The 16,142-nt window shown below is 41.3% G+C and overlaps 3 long non-coding RNA genes across 11 annotated transcripts; all 3 read right to left on the bottom strand.

Moving 5' to 3' along the window:
• Positions 1-694: 694 nt before the first annotated feature.
• LOC140581189 (uncharacterized) lies at positions 695-4,183 on the bottom strand. Of its 3 annotated transcripts, XR_011984268.1 has the most exons (5): positions 2,607-4,183; positions 2,263-2,386; positions 1,230-1,283; positions 959-1,055; positions 695-770 (listed from the first exon to the last, which is right to left on the bottom strand). It is a non-coding gene; the product is annotated as an uncharacterized lncRNA (long non-coding RNA). The 3 variants fall into 3 exon arrangements; XR_011984267.1 differs by having other exon boundaries at positions 706-1,055; positions 2,607-4,182; XR_011984266.1 differs by having other exon boundaries at positions 706-1,283; positions 2,607-4,177.
• Positions 4,184-5,706: 1,523 nt separating this feature from the next.
• On the bottom strand, positions 5,707-9,572 carry LOC140581185 (uncharacterized). Of its 4 annotated transcripts, XR_011984262.1 has the most exons (6): positions 7,993-9,569; positions 7,649-7,772; positions 6,616-6,669; positions 6,345-6,441; positions 6,029-6,156; positions 5,707-5,808 (listed from the first exon to the last, which is right to left on the bottom strand). It is a non-coding gene; the product is annotated as an uncharacterized lncRNA (long non-coding RNA). The 4 variants fall into 4 exon arrangements; XR_011984260.1 differs by having other exon boundaries at positions 6,029-6,441; positions 7,993-9,570; XR_011984261.1 differs by having other exon boundaries at positions 6,004-6,669; positions 7,993-9,572.
• Positions 9,573-11,092: 1,520 nt separating this feature from the next.
• Positions 11,093-14,958, bottom strand: LOC140581184 (uncharacterized). Of its 4 annotated transcripts, XR_011984258.1 has the most exons (6): positions 13,379-14,955; positions 13,035-13,158; positions 12,002-12,055; positions 11,731-11,827; positions 11,415-11,542; positions 11,093-11,194 (listed from the first exon to the last, which is right to left on the bottom strand). It is a non-coding gene; the product is annotated as an uncharacterized lncRNA (long non-coding RNA). The 4 variants fall into 4 exon arrangements; XR_011984256.1 differs by having other exon boundaries at positions 11,415-11,827; positions 13,379-14,956; XR_011984257.1 differs by having other exon boundaries at positions 11,390-12,055; positions 13,379-14,958.
• Positions 14,959-16,142: the final 1,184 nt, after the last annotated feature.

Raw genomic sequence — 16,142 nt, 5'->3', positions numbered from 1 at the left:
AAAAGGCGGAGAAATGGCGTCAGCGTCACTCTGGTAGGCTATTAATTCCGACTCAGGTCCTGTTCGCACGAATATTATATATTTTTAATTAGATGAAGTTAAAACACGTAGACAGATTTGAAACTCATAATATATTGAGGTGGATGATGAAAAATAGAATTTGACTTGGTAGTAAATTTACTACCTTTTAATACCTTTCAAGGGCCTTAATTTTGTCTGATTTCATTTGCTACCTTTTACTACCGTGCGGAAACCCTGTTATATGTTTTCCCCTGGCCCTTTGCATGGGCAGTAAATTGGCCTTGGTAACGTGTGGATTCATAATAAGAATGAAAGACATGAACACACACATATATAAGTATGTATATATATATATATAATTTTTTTCCATAGACAGGGGAGGGGACATTATTCTGCTCCATTCTGAAATGGAAGAAAAAAAGCATTTATGAAGAACACAAACCTATAAAAGGTACCTTTGAGACACTGTTAAGGAAGGATCTGACTGGGAGAAAAGCTGGCTGAATGATTGCCTGGCTGCCAACTGCAAATGCTATGTCAAGCAGTAATGTGGCATTAATCAACAGATGAGGGGTGATGATTAAAATATACCTGAGGGAGCCTGGTGGGGGCTTACTTATGTCTGATGAGCCGGGCACCCTGGATGGTCTGTGCCGTCGCATTCACAGCATGCCATGCCAAGAGGAGGCAGTTCCTTGGCTGCACTTGATATGCGAACCTCATGAACACCAGAGAGTAGCAGGTAACAGCTGGGGAGACAGAGGTCAGAGGCCGGAAAGAAGGAGAGGAAGTCACTGCAATAACAGCAAGACTAGGGAGGTGACACTCGAACAGCTCACAGCAACAAGCTTAAAACCTCCTTTAAAAAGTCCCTCTGGAGTCCCAGTTGACTCCGTGGACGCTCACACAGACGGAAGGTGAGCCCTCTGCCTCTTACCGAAGGTCATTCGGCCACTCATGACGTCAGGGCACTTTTTCATGTCTACCATGGCTGCGATGGGCAGACCCCAGTTAACTACTGGTCTCCAGAAGTGCTGAACTCAAACAATAAAACACAAACTCAGAGCTGATCTAACATGTAGCAGGGTGAAAGTAGCAGTAAAGAAATTCCAGAGGATGCTTACAACATATTAGTATGAGATTACTAAACAGTAGTCATAAAATTATATTTACAATAACAAAAAAAAATCAATGTGTGACTTTCTTACCGTGCTTTTGTTGGAAGGTTTTCCCCAACAGTCACATTTAGATAGTGAACCAATCTGTACACGAACAAGGCAATATTTCCCATAAGAAAGCATTGAAATTCGATTAACTTGTTCAGAAGCATACCATATCCGAGCTAACGTGGATCCTAACACTATTAAATGAATTAACTGTTTCCTTGTTCATAGTAAATTACTTATTTGTTTAAAAAGACATAAGTAACCGGTTGTTTTTTGTTTATAAACTCTTTCAGTAGCTGCATTTGTACTCTGTGGCTTTAGCAGTTTACATCCCATGCGGTCTTTTGAAATCGGCTGAATCTTTTCATCTAAGTTTACGTAATTTCCCAGCCAGCACATTCATGTGGGGCCCGCATGGGATGCACTTGGGCTGACATGTGGACACCACCTGGGAAACCCAAGTGGGGCCCAGTCAATTTTGTCCGCAGTTTCCATGGTGGCCCCACATGGGTTAGCCCACATGGGCTAATGATGGGCTCCATATAAGGCCTATATGGGTAACCCAACTTGGTCTTATGTAGCGCTCATTTGAGCTACAGTAGGTACAACTTATTTGTCCTTTCACAGAAAACCCCTAAATATCTACCGTATTTAATAGCACACTGATTAATTGATTAATGAATTGCCTCATTAAATGCAATTTTTAAAATTTACTTTGTTAATCCATTTATTTACTTTTAAAAAAATATTTAAAATATTTATGAATCCTTTAGTAAATTCTCTTTCTGGCATTAAAATATAATGAATTGCTTTACTAAATAAGTTTATTAATTTATAGATGAATAAAAATATTTATAAATGCATCTAAAACTGAGCATCAAGTTATAATTTAGTAAAAAAAAAAAAAACTACTTCTTTATCAGTGACATCTGTTGTCCTCCATACTAGAGTACTATGATGTCACAGTGCTTGCCTGGCTCATGTTGGCAATGTCTGGGATTTAAAGCTCCTAGGATTTATTATTATCAAACCTTTGTGCTTTATGTTTTCATTTAAAATTACGCTTGACACTTACCAATCTTGGTCACCACCTCGGGTCCTCGCAATTCGATTCCCTCCCCTGTCCCGGGCACCAATTAGCTACTTTGACACCGTCTTTTCTTGTAATGTTGCTTGTAAGAGCATTTTTTTCAAGCCACCTGTGAATAACAGAGCAAAAAAAATTATTACTATTAATATTTTGCCAAAGTATTTTTAAGTGTATAGGTGAACACTTTCTTATGACTGAAAATTTAGATTCTGCTTAGGGCTAGGCGATATGATCTTAAATCAATATCATTATCAATATCGCCTCAGACTTCAAAATTTTGTTCTTGCATGGGCACAAGCGCAATGTAAAATAAGGCAAACCACACTCACGATATCCCTGGGTGTCGTCCCGTGCAGAGTGGATCCGGCAGTCAGGTGCACCCTTCTGCGCTCGGTCTCTCCCCTGGGCGTTCGATCCAGGAGCTTCCGGTGGATTGGTGGGCTTCTACCCACGGGCAGGCAAGAGTCATTCTCGGAGGCTAGCTCTTAGCTTTCCCGAACTTCGTGTAGAAATTCGCTTTCACCAGAATCCTTACTGTAAGCTTAATACATCGTCTGGTCGACGATATTGCTATTTTCATGAAATGCATTTCAGCCACAGTTCTCCGCCATTACACCACCTTCTTCCCCGCCGCTCTCTTCCCGCGCCTCGCTCAACCTTGACCCTCAGTGTTCATTGGACCACACCTCACCCAAATGAATACATGAATAAATTATAACATGCCCGCTTTACAATAATACAAAATATCAACACAGCACATATACAAACATAATATTTTCCTTTTTTTCTTTACCTCAAAAGTTCAACATTTAATACATGACCATAATGAAGAAATACAAAAAAAAAACTAACATTCTTAACAACTGGGTTACACTCGCAATACATTCGCGTTTTCTCTCTGGTGACCCATGTGATCAAAGATACGTTAGAAGAGAAGGGATCTAAGTAGATGTTATGGTAACCTGTTGTAATAAAGTTTTAATTAAGCAACAGCAAACTGGCCGCCCAAATGTTTTTGAATGTCGCGCTATCTGCCCGCACTACCTTCGCGATCTACCGGTCGTTCGCGATCGACGTATTGGGCACCCCTGTGCTAAGCGATTTCCCTCCAAGAAGTACAGCTAAAAATATAGCAAGTATAGCTAATTTACCAAACTAACACCGTTACCTGCAAAATTCCAATATGACAAGAAGGCTAACTAAACAGATTTTATTTAAACTTGGAAAATCCCTGGAAGCCGATCCGTTAGACACAACTTTATTACTGAATATTAATTTAAGTACAACCCAGATATGTGTAAAAGTAATGTTTCACTTTTAACCCAAAAATACTTTAGTTTATACCTGTTGCACACTGGCTCGCCTCAGATTCCGAGTGATGGAAAGTGCCAGAGAAAGAGGCGGGAAAGTCCGATGAGAGTTGGCGGGGGGCGTGGCTGCGACGGTATACGCACGTGCGCTTTTGTATTATGTTCTCTCAGCCTCATACACGGATTCTTTTGCTGAGTAGAAAACTGGTCGGGCAATATAGCATGTAGGCCTTATAAAAATATATATTTTATTAAAATTGCTCAGATGTACCAAGACATTAGCCCATGAATAAACAAACAAACAAATGAATAAATATATGCAATAGATGCGGCCAGAGTGCGAATTACCTCTCCATAATTGGGGGGTACTGCCTTCATAACACTTCTATGACCATTATGGTCCGCTACCGCGTCAATATGAATAGTCGCCACCAGAAGCAATGTTAAGAGTGCAAGATTCACTAGGGGAGTTTACTAACATGTATGCAACACACGGTCATGGTCTGGACATGCAACAAAATGAGAATCAATACAGAAGATCTCATTATCCTTATCCCAATCCAAAAGATTTTGGTTTTGATAACTCCCAGGAATTATCCTAGAAGAAGTACAGTATACTAGTAAAAGTAATAAGCCTATACATTTACAAACAGCCTGGTCTGGTCCAGCAGTCTGCTGTTATTCCTGCCCTCTCAGTCCCCCCAGCTCCAACAGCCTTCAGAAATAAATATGAGTTATTATTGATAACATTACTTTATACATATGTTAAAAAGCAGAAACTTCAACAAACATGAAATCAACAATAAACTATGTCTATTTATCAAACGTGTTACATAATACATATTGTATTTGAAAACTTTTCAGCTTTACGATTTCAGGAGAGTGCAGCCCCGCTGTTAGGAACATTACGCTTTTTGGTTACGGGTGTTAGCTTTGCTGCTGCTATTAACAGGAAAGGTGCATTAGCGCAGACAAAGGGCTGCATACGCCGAACTATAAACGTCTTACTTGGCGGTCAAAGGTGTTTGACGTTCATTGGCGTGGGAAACGGCGGTTCTACTACTAAACCACTAACTGAAAAGACTACAAACGCTGCGCCTGTTAAAATAAAAGCACCCCGTCAGGTTTTAAATAATAACTTAATGTTTTGGCTGTCGGTCCGGGTCCATATGGGACAGCTTCTGGGTCCGGAACCGGTCTGCGGTCCGCCTGTTAGTGACTGCTGATGTAAACCATCAGCTGCAAAGCTAACAATAATTTAAGAGGTAGACTTGACATGCCAGGGCAGTGATAAGACCGGAGGAAATGGTGTAAGACACAATAACCAACAGCAATCAGTAAAAGAAGTGATTTTTGGGTCAGAACCTATTCTTCGGGGTGCCATGGTGGTGCAGTGGTTAGCACTGTTACCTCATACCTTTGGGATACAGGTTCAAGTCTCTGCTGCAACTCTAATGTGTGTGGAGCTTGCATGTTCTTCCCCTGTCATCATTGGGTTTCCTCTAGGTACTCTGGTGTCTCCCCACAGTCCAAAAACATGCTGAGGTTAATTGGCTTTACCAAATTGCCCATAGGTGTGCATGTGTGAGTGTGCCCTGCAATGGGCTGGTGCCCCATCCTGGGCTGCTCCCTGCCTTATGCGCCCATAGCCTTCAGGATAGGTTCTGAAACCCTCACTACCCAAAAAAGGGCAGGCAGTTTCAGAAAATGGATAAACTCACTCCTCACTGATCTATTCTTTTGTGATCTTCTGCTTTTTGCATTGACTGAAAAATGCAGCAGACAGCAATAAATACCTAGAGTAAGAATCTCTCTAGACCTGCTAGACTGAGGTAAAGACCTTGACCTGTACTGTAGCTCTGCAGAGACTGAGGACCAGTCTTCCTGCTAGTGTATCACAAGCTAAAACCCTGGCTTCCTTTAAATCAGAGCTAGATAAGATTTTAACAACTCTGAGCTACTATTTAAGTTCTCCCCAAACGAGCTTGATGGCCCGAATGGACTCCTCTCGTTTGTAAATTTCTTATACGTTTTCCCCTCGCACTTTGCATGGGCAATGAATTGGCCTTAGTAACGCGTGGATTCATAAAAAGAAGAATGAAAGACATGCACACACACATATATATAAGTATATATATATTTATTTGGAAGGACAGGAGGAGGGGAGATCCCATTGACAGCACGCATTCCACAGGCTCATTTTGTATTTTTCTGCTCCTTTCTGAAATGGAAAAGAAAAAGAAAAAACATTCATGAAGAACACAAACCTATAAAAGGTACCTGTGTGACACTGTTAAGGAAGGATCTGACTGGGAGAAAAGCTGGCTGAATGATTGCCTGGCTGCTGGCTGCAAATGCTATGTCAAGCAGTAATGTGGCATTAATCAACAGATGAGGGGTGATGATTAAAATATACCTGAGGGAGCCTGGTGGGGGCTTACTTGTGTCGCATGAGCCGGGCACCCTGAATTGTCCCCGGCGTCGCATTAGCGGCATGCCAAGAGGAGGCAGTTCCTTGGCTGCACTTGATATGCGAACCTCATGAACACCAGAGAGTAGCAGGTAACAGCTGGGGAGACAGAGGTCAGAGGCCGGAAAGAAGGAGAGGAAGTCACTGCAATAACAGCAAGACTAGGGAGGTGACACTCGAACAGCTCACAGCAACAAGCTTAAAACCTCCTTTAAAAAGTCCCTCTGGAGTCCCAGTTGACTCCGTGGACGCTCACACAGACGGAAGGTGAGCCCTCTGCCTCTTACCGAAGGTCATTCGGCCACTCATGACGTCAGGGCACTTTTTCATGTCTACCATGGCTGCGATGGGCAGACCCCAGTTAACTACTGGTCTCCAGAAGTGCTGAACTCAAACAATAAAACACAAACTCAGAGCTGATCTAACATGTAGCAGGGTGAAAGTAGCAGTAAAGAAATTCCAGAGGATGCTTACAACATATTAGTATGAGATTACTAAACAGTAGTCATAAAATTATATTTACAATAACAAAAAAAAATCAATGTGTGACTTTCTTACCGTGCTTTTGTTGGAAGGTTTTCCCCAACAGTCACATTTAGATAGTGAACCAATCTGTACACGAACAAGGCAATATTTCCCATAAGAAAGCATTGAAATTCGATTAACTTGTTCAGAAGCATACCATATCCGAGCTAACGTGGATCCTAACACTATTAAATGAATTAACTGTTTCCTTGTTCATAGTAAATTACTTATTTGTTTAAAAAGACATAAGTAACCGGTTGTTTTTTGTTTATAAACTCTTTCAGTAGCTGCATTTGTACTCTGTGGCTTTAGCAGTTTACATCCCATGCGGTCTTTTGAAATCGGCTGAATCTTTTCATCTAAGTTTACGTAATTTCCCAGCCAGCACATTCATGTGGGGCCCGCATGGGATGCACTTGGGCTGACATGTGGACACCACCTGGGAAACCCAAGTGGGGCCCAGTCAATTTTGTCCGCAGTTTCCATGGTGGCCCCACATGGGTTAGCCCACATGGGCTAATGATGGGCTCCATATAAGGCCTATATGGGTAACCCAACTTGGTCTTATGTAGCGCTCATTTGAGCTACAGTAGGTACAACTTATTTGTCCTTTCACAGAAAACCCCTAAATATCTACCGTATTTAATAGCACACTGATTAATTGATTAATGAATTGCCTCATTAAATGCAATTTTTAAAATTTACTTTGTTAATCCATTTATTTACTTTTAAAAAAATATTTAAAATATTTATGAATCCTTTAGTAAATTCTCTTTCTGGCATTAAAATATAATGAATTGCTTTACTAAATAAGTTTATTAATTTATAGATGAATAAAAATATTTATAAATGCATCTAAAACTGAGCATCAAGTTATAATTTAGTAAAAAAAAAAAAAACTACTTCTTTATCAGTGACATCTGTTGTCCTCCATACTAGAGTACTATGATGTCACAGTGCTTGCCTGGCTCATGTTGGCAATGTCTGGGATTTAAAGCTCCTAGGATTTATTATTATCAAACCTTTGTGCTTTATGTTTTCATTTAAAATTACGCTTGACACTTACCAATCTTGGTCACCACCTCGGGTCCTCGCAATTCGATTCCCTCCCCTGTCCCGGGCACCAATTAGCTACTTTGACACCGTCTTTTCTTGTAATGTTGCTTGTAAGAGCATTTTTTTCAAGCCACCTGTGAATAACAGAGCAAAAAAAATTATTACTATTAATATTTTGCCAAAGTATTTTTAAGTGTATAGGTGAACACTTTCTTATGACTGAAAATTTAGATTCTGCTTAGGGCTAGGCGATATGATCTTAAATCAATATCATTATCAATATCGCCTCAGACTTCAAAATTTTGTTCTTGCATGGGCACAAGCGCAATGTAAAATAAGGCAAACCACACTCACGATATCCCTGGGTGTCGTCCCGTGCAGAGTGGATCCGGCAGTCAGGTGCACCCTTCTGCGCTCGGTCTCTCCCCTGGGCGTTCGATCCAGGAGCTTCCGGTGGATTGGTGGGCTTCTACCCACGGGCAGGCAAGAGTCATTCTCGGAGGCTAGCTCTTAGCTTTCCCGAACTTCGTGTAGAAATTCGCTTTCACCAGAATCCTTACTGTAAGCTTAATACATCGTCTGGTCGACGATATTGCTATTTTCATGAAATGCATTTCAGCCACAGTTCTCCGCCATTACACCACCTTCTTCCCCGCCGCTCTCTTCCCGCGCCTCGCTCAACCTTGACCCTCAGTGTTCATTGGACCACACCTCACCCAAATGAATACATGAATAAATTATAACATGCCCGCTTTACAATAATACAAAATATCAACACAGCACATATACAAACATAATATTTTCCTTTTTTTCTTTACCTCAAAAGTTCAACATTTAATACATGACCATAATGAAGAAATACAAAAAAAAAACTAACATTCTTAACAACTGGGTTACACTCGCAATACATTCGCGTTTTCTCTCTGGTGACCCATGTGATCAAAGATACGTTAGAAGAGAAGGGATCTAAGTAGATGTTATGGTAACCTGTTGTAATAAAGTTTTAATTAAGCAACAGCAAACTGGCCGCCCAAATGTTTTTGAATGTCGCGCTATCTGCCCGCACTACCTTCGCGATCTACCGGTCGTTCGCGATCGACGTATTGGGCACCCCTGTGCTAAGCGATTTCCCTCCAAGAAGTACAGCTAAAAATATAGCAAGTATAGCTAATTTACCAAACTAACACCGTTACCTGCAAAATTCCAATATGACAAGAAGGCTAACTAAACAGATTTTATTTAAACTTGGAAAATCCCTGGAAGCCGATCCGTTAGACACAACTTTATTACTGAATATTAATTTAAGTACAACCCAGATATGTGTAAAAGTAATGTTTCACTTTTAACCCAAAAATACTTTAGTTTATACCTGTTGCACACTGGCTCGCCTCAGATTCCGAGTGATGGAAAGTGCCAGAGAAAGAGGCGGGAAAGTCCGATGAGAGTTGGCGGGGGGCGTGGCTGCGACGGTATACGCACGTGCGCTTTTGTATTATGTTCTCTCAGCCTCATACACGGATTCTTTTGCTGAGTAGAAAACTGGTCGGGCAATATAGCATGTAGGCCTTATAAAAATATATATTTTATTAAAATTGCTCAGATGTACCAAGACATTAGCCCATGAATAAACAAACAAACAAATGAATAAATATATGCAATAGATGCGGCCAGAGTGCGAATTACCTCTCCATAATTGGGGGGTACTGCCTTCATAACACTTCTATGACCATTATGGTCCGCTACCGCGTCAATATGAATAGTCGCCACCAGAAGCAATGTTAAGAGTGCAAGATTCACTAGGGGAGTTTACTAACATGTATGCAACACACGGTCATGGTCTGGACATGCAACAAAATGAGAATCAATACAGAAGATCTCATTATCCTTATCCCAATCCAAAAGATTTTGGTTTTGATAACTCCCAGGAATTATCCTAGAAGAAGTACAGTATACTAGTAAAAGTAATAAGCCTATACATTTACAAACAGCCTGGTCTGGTCCAGCAGTCTGCTGTTATTCCTGCCCTCTCAGTCCCCCCAGCTCCAACAGCCTTCAGAAATAAATATGAGTTATTATTGATAACATTACTTTATACATATGTTAAAAAGCAGAAACTTCAACAAACATGAAATCAACAATAAACTATGTCTATTTATCAAACGTGTTACATAATACATATTGTATTTGAAAACTTTTCAGCTTTACGATTTCAGGAGAGTGCAGCCCCGCTGTTAGGAACATTACGCTTTTTGGTTACGGGTGTTAGCTTTGCTGCTGCTATTAACAGGAAAGGTGCATTAGCGCAGACAAAGGGCTGCATACGCCGAACTATAAACGTCTTACTTGGCGGTCAAAGGTGTTTGACGTTCATTGGCGTGGGAAACGGCGGTTCTACTACTAAACCACTAACTGAAAAGACTACAAACGCTGCGCCTGTTAAAATAAAAGCACCCCGTCAGGTTTTAAATAATAACTTAATGTTTTGGCTGTCGGTCCGGGTCCATATGGGACAGCTTCTGGGTCCGGAACCGGTCTGCGGTCCGCCTGTTAGTGACTGCTGATGTAAACCATCAGCTGCAAAGCTAACAATAATTTAAGAGGTAGACTTGACATGCCAGGGCAGTGATAAGACCGGAGGAAATGGTGTAAGACACAATAACCAACAGCAATCAGTAAAAGAAGTGATTTTTGGGTCAGAACCTATTCTTCGGGGTGCCATGGTGGTGCAGTGGTTAGCACTGTTACCTCATACCTTTGGGATACAGGTTCAAGTCTCTGCTGCAACTCTAATGTGTGTGGAGCTTGCATGTTCTTCCCCTGTCATCATTGGGTTTCCTCTAGGTACTCTGGTGTCTCCCCACAGTCCAAAAACATGCTGAGGTTAATTGGCTTTACCAAATTGCCCATAGGTGTGCATGTGTGAGTGTGCCCTGCAATGGGCTGGTGCCCCATCCTGGGCTGCTCCCTGCCTTATGCGCCCATAGCCTTCAGGATAGGTTCTGAAACCCTCACTACCCAAAAAAGGGCAGGCAGTTTCAGAAAATGGATAAACTCACTCCTCACTGATCTATTCTTTTGTGATCTTCTGCTTTTTGCATTGACTGAAAAATGCAGCAGACAGCAATAAATACCTAGAGTAAGAATCTCTCTAGACCTGCTAGACTGAGGTAAAGACCTTGACCTGTACTGTAGCTCTGCAGAGACTGAGGACCAGTCTTCCTGCTAGTGTATCACAAGCTAAAACCCTGGCTTCCTTTAAATCAGAGCTAGATAAGATTTTAACAACTCTGAGCTACTATTTAAGTTCTCCCCAAACGAGCTTGATGGCCCGAATGGACTCCTCTCGTTTGTAAATTTCTTATACGTTTTCCCCTCGCACTTTGCATGGGCAATGAATTGGCCTTAGTAACGCGTGGATTCATAAAAAGAAGAATGAAAGACATGCACACACACATATATATAAGTATATATATATTTATTTGGAAGGACAGGAGGAGGGGAGATCCCATTGACAGCACGCATTCCACAGGCTCATTTTGTATTTTTCTGCTCCTTTCTGAAATGGAAAAGAAAAAGAAAAAACATTCATGAAGAACACAAACCTATAAAAGGTACCTGTGTGACACTGTTAAGGAAGGATCTGACTGGGAGAAAAGCTGGCTGAATGATTGCCTGGCTGCTGGCTGCAAATGCTATGTCAAGCAGTAATGTGGCATTAATCAACAGATGAGGGGTGATGATTAAAATATACCTGAGGGAGCCTGGTGGGGGCTTACTTGTGTCGCATGAGCCGGGCACCCTGAATTGTCCCCGGCGTCGCATTAGCGGCATGCCAAGAGGAGGCAGTTCCTTGGCTGCACTTGATATGCGAACCTCATGAACACCAGAGAGTAGCAGGTAACAGCTGGGGAGACAGAGGTCAGAGGCCGGAAAGAAGGAGAGGAAGTCACTGCAATAACAGCAAGACTAGGGAGGTGACACTCGAACAGCTCACAGCAACAAGCTTAAAACCTCCTTTAAAAAGTCCCTCTGGAGTCCCAGTTGACTCCGTGGACGCTCACACAGACGGAAGGTGAGCCCTCTGCCTCTTACCGAAGGTCATTCGGCCACTCATGACGTCAGGGCACTTTTTCATGTCTACCATGGCTGCGATGGGCAGACCCCAGTTAACTACTGGTCTCCAGAAGTGCTGAACTCAAACAATAAAACACAAACTCAGAGCTGATCTAACATGTAGCAGGGTGAAAGTAGCAGTAAAGAAATTCCAGAGGATGCTTACAACATATTAGTATGAGATTACTAAACAGTAGTCATAAAATTATATTTACAATAACAAAAAAAAATCAATGTGTGACTTTCTTACCGTGCTTTTGTTGGAAGGTTTTCCCCAACAGTCACATTTAGATAGTGAACCAATCTGTACACGAACAAGGCAATATTTCCCATAAGAAAGCATTGAAATTCGATTAACTTGTTCAGAAGCATACCATATCCGAGCTAACGTGGATCCTAACACTATTAAATGAATTAACTGTTTCCTTGTTCATAGTAAATTACTTATTTGTTTAAAAAGACATAAGTAACCGGTTGTTTTTTGTTTATAAACTCTTTCAGTAGCTGCATTTGTACTCTGTGGCTTTAGCAGTTTACATCCCATGCGGTCTTTTGAAATCGGCTGAATCTTTTCATCTAAGTTTACGTAATTTCCCAGCCAGCACATTCATGTGGGGCCCGCATGGGATGCACTTGGGCTGACATGTGGACACCACCTGGGAAACCCAAGTGGGGCCCAGTCAATTTTGTCCGCAGTTTCCATGGTGGCCCCACATGGGTTAGCCCACATGGGCTAATGATGGGCTCCATATAAGGCCTATATGGGTAACCCAACTTGGTCTTATGTAGCGCTCATTTGAGCTACAGTAGGTACAACTTATTTGTCCTTTCACAGAAAACCCCTAAATATCTACCGTATTTAATAGCACACTGATTAATTGATTAATGAATTGCCTCATTAAATGCAATTTTTAAAATTTACTTTGTTAATCCATTTATTTACTTTTAAAAAAATATTTAAAATATTTATGAATCCTTTAGTAAATTCTCTTTCTGGCATTAAAATATAATGAATTGCTTTACTAAATAAGTTTATTAATTTATAGATGAATAAAAATATTTATAAATGCATCTAAAACTGAGCATCAAGTTATAATTTAGTAAAAAAAAAAAAAACTACTTCTTTATCAGTGACATCTGTTGTCCTCCATACTAGAGTACTATGATGTCACAGTGCTTGCCTGGCTCATGTTGGCAATGTCTGGGATTTAAAGCTCCTAGGATTTATTATTATCAAACCTTTGTGCTTTATGTTTTCATTTAAAATTACGCTTGACACTTACCAATCTTGGTCACCACCTCGGGTCCTCGCAATTCGATTCCCTCCCCTGTCCCGGGCACCAATTAGCTACTTTGACACCGTCTTTTCTTGTAATGTTGCTTGTAAGAGCATTTTTTTCAAGCCACCTGTGAATAACAGAGCAAAAAAAATTATTACTATTAATATTTTGCCAAAGTATTTTTAAGTGTATAGGTGAACACTTTCTTATGACTGAAAATTTAGATTCTGCTTAGGGCTAGGCGATATGATCTTAAATCAATATCATTATCAATATCGCCTCAGACTTCAAAATTTTGTTCTTGCATGGGCACAAGCGCAATGTAAAATAAGGCAAACCACACTCACGATATCCCTGGGTGTCGTCCCGTGCAGAGTGGATCCGGCAGTCAGGTGCACCCTTCTGCGCTCGGTCTCTCCCCTGGGCGTTCGATCCAGGAGCTTCCGGTGGATTGGTGGGCTTCTACCCACGGGCAGGCAAGAGTCATTCTCGGAGGCTAGCTCTTAGCTTTCCCGAACTTCGTGTAGAAATTCGCTTTCACCAGAATCCTTACTGTAAGCTTAATACATCGTCTGGTCGACGATATTGCTATTTTCATGAAATGCATTTCAGCCACAGTTCTCCGCCATTACACCACCTTCTTCCCCGCCGCTCTCTTCCCGCGCCTCGCTCAACCTTGACCCTCAGTGTTCATTGGACCACACCTCACCCAAATGAATACATGAATAAATTATAACATGCCCGCTTTACAATAATACAAAATATCAACACAGCACATATACAAACATAATATTTTCCTTTTTTTCTTTACCTCAAAAGTTCAACATTTAATACATGACCATAATGAAGAAATACAAAAAAAAAACTAACATTCTTAACAACTGGGTTACACTCGCAATACATTCGCGTTTTCTCTCTGGTGACCCATGTGATCAAAGATACGTTAGAAGAGAAGGGATCTAAGTAGATGTTATGGTAACCTGTTGTAATAAAGTTTTAATTAAGCAACAGCAAACTGGCCGCCCAAATGTTTTTGAATGTCGCGCTATCTGCCCGCACTACCTTCGCGATCTACCGGTCGTTCGCGATCGACGTATTGGGCACCCCTGTGCTAAGCGATTTCCCTCCAAGAAGTACAGCTAAAAATATAGCAAGTATAGCTAATTTACCAAACTAACACCGTTACCTGCAAAATTCCAATATGACAAGAAGGCTAACTAAACAGATTTTATTTAAACTTGGAAAATCCCTGGAAGCCGATCCGTTAGACACAACTTTATTACTGAATATTAATTTAAGTACAACCCAGATATGTGTAAAAGTAATGTTTCACTTTTAACCCAAAAATACTTTAGTTTATACCTGTTGCACACTGGCTCGCCTCAGATTCCGAGTGATGGAAAGTGCCAGAGAAAGAGGCGGGAAAGTCCGATGAGAGTTGGCGGGGGGCGTGGCTGCGACGGTATACGCACGTGCGCTTTTGTATTATGTTCTCTCAGCCTCATACACGGATTCTTTTGCTGAGTAGAAAACTGGTCGGGCAATATAGCATGTAGGCCTTATAAAAATATATATTTTATTAAAATTGCTCAGATGTACCAAGACATTAGCCCATGAATAAACAAACAAACAAATGAATAAATATATGCAATAGATGCGGCCAGAGTGCGAATTACCTCTCCATAATTGGGGGGTACTGCCTTCATAACACTTCTATGACCATTATGGTCCGCTACCGCGTCAATATGAATAGTCGCCACCAGAAGCAATGTTAAGAGTGCAAGATTCACTAGGGGAGTTTACTAACATGTATGCAACACACGGTCATGGTCTGGACATGCAACAAAATGAGAATCAATACAGAAGATCTCATTATCCTTATCCCAATCCAAAAGATTTTGGTTTTGATAACTCCCAGGAATTATCCTAGAAGAAGTACAGTATACTAGTAAAAGTAATAAGCCTATACATTTACAAACAGCCTGGTCTGGTCCAGCAGTCTGCTGTTATTCCTGCCCTCTCAGTCCCCCCAGCTCCAACAGCCTTCAGAAATAAATATGAGTTATTATTGATAACATTACTTTATACATATGTTAAAAAGCAGAAACTTCAACAAACATGAAATCAACAATAAACTATGTCTATTTATCAAACGTGTTACATAATACATATTGTATTTGAAAACTTTTCAGCTTTACGATTTCAGGAGAGTGCAGCCCCGCTGTTAGGAACATTACGCTTTTTGGTTACGGGTGTTAGCTTTGCTGCTGCTATTAACAGGAAAGGTGCATTAGCGCAGACAAAGGGCTGCATACGCCGAACTATAAACGTCTTACTTGGCGGTCAAAGGTGTTTGACGTTCATTGGCGTGGGAAACGGCGGTTCTACTACTAAACCACTAACTGAAAAGACTACAAACGCTGCGCCTGTTAAAATAAAAGCACCCCGTCAGGTTTTAAATAATAACTTAATGTTTTGGCTGTCGGTCCGGGTCCATATGGGACAGCTTCTGGGTCCGGAACCGGTCTGCGGTCCGCCTGTTAGTGACTGCTGATGTAAACCATCAGCTGCAAAGCTAACAATAATTTAAGAGGTAGACTTGACATGCCAGGGCAGTGATAAGACCGGAGGAAATGGTGTAAGACACAATAACCAACAGCAATCAGTAAAAGAAGTGATTTTTGGGTCAGAACCTATTCTTCGGGGTGCCATGGTGGTGCAGTGGTTAGCACTGTTACCTCATACCTTTGGGATACAGGTTCAAGTCTCTGCTGCAACTCTAATGTGTGTGGAGCTTGCATGTTCTTCCCCTGTCATCATTGGGTTTCCTCTAGGTACTCTGGTGTCTCCCCACAGTCCAAAAACATGCTGAGGTTAATTGGCTTTACCAAATTGCCCATAGGTGTGCATGTGTGAGTGTGCCCTGCAATGGGCTGGTGCCCCATCCTGGGCTGCTCCCTGCCTTATGCGCCCATAGCCTTCAGGATAGGTTCTGAAACCCTCACTACCCAAAAAAGGGCAGGCAGTTTCAGAAAATGGATAAACTCACTCCTCACTGATCTATTCTTTTGTGATCTTCTGCTTTTTGCATTGACTGAAAAATGCAGCAGA

This window comes from Paramormyrops kingsleyae, chromosome 19, assembly GCF_048594095.1.
Source record: "Paramormyrops kingsleyae isolate MSU_618 chromosome 19, PKINGS_0.4, whole genome shotgun sequence".
NCBI classification, from domain to species: domain Eukaryota; kingdom Metazoa; phylum Chordata; class Actinopteri; order Osteoglossiformes; family Mormyridae; genus Paramormyrops; species Paramormyrops kingsleyae.
The sequence above is the reverse complement of the archived record's forward strand: the minus strand, read 5'-3'. Positions and strand labels throughout refer to the sequence as shown.